This window comes from Tupaia chinensis, unplaced genomic scaffold (assembly GCF_000334495.1).
Source record: "Tupaia chinensis unplaced genomic scaffold, TupChi_1.0 Scaffold146687_1, whole genome shotgun sequence".
In the NCBI taxonomy this organism is placed as follows: Eukaryota; Metazoa; Chordata; class Mammalia; order Scandentia; family Tupaiidae; genus Tupaia; species Tupaia belangeri.
In genome coordinates, this window is record NW_006206544.1 from 4,519,348 (window position 1) to 4,519,848 (window position 501).

The window sequence follows — 501 nt, forward strand, 5'->3', positions numbered from 1 at the left end:
GGTCATTTACGATTGAACAAGCCTTTTTCCGACTCTCGGTGGGCAACCTGCACCAGAGCTTATGTTGTTTATTTTCAGATCAGTGACAGTCATTCTCAGGAGCAGGTTTGTTTGTTTCCAAGATCCGCCTCTTCACTCTCTCTGCGTCCTTTGCCCCGAAGGACTTTGCCCTTTTTATGAAGTTGGACACCTTAGCACCCTCCGCAACCGGACAGCCTCGCAGACACCTGCAGTGGAGAGTCTGCCCGGGCCCCTCGGGAGGTGTCCAGCAGGAGCGGTGTCTCCCCGCGGTGAAGAGTCGGTGAAGCGGGCCCCGGGCTCTGCCAGCGGGGCAGCCCAGGTGCGTCGCCTTCAGCACGCAGAGGCCAAGTGCCAGGCTGACGCTGCCTGAGCCGAGCCGGGAACGGCGTTTGCCCGGGCCGCGGCGGAAGCCGGAGCATTTGGGGGACGGGACCGCGGGAACCCGGAAACGCCGGGGCTGTACCGAGCTGGCGGCGGGGA

General features: G+C 62.7%; 1 protein-coding gene across 1 annotated transcript in view; it reads left to right on the forward strand.

The window, feature by feature from the left end:
- Positions 1 to 315: 315 nt before the first annotated feature.
- SLC35A3 (solute carrier family 35 member A3) overlaps positions 316 to 501 on the forward strand; it is a gene marked incomplete in the record, with an annotated part of 64,444 nt that continues 64,258 nt past the window's right edge. Inside the window, 1 exon segment of the mRNA XM_014584380.2 lies at positions 316 to 496.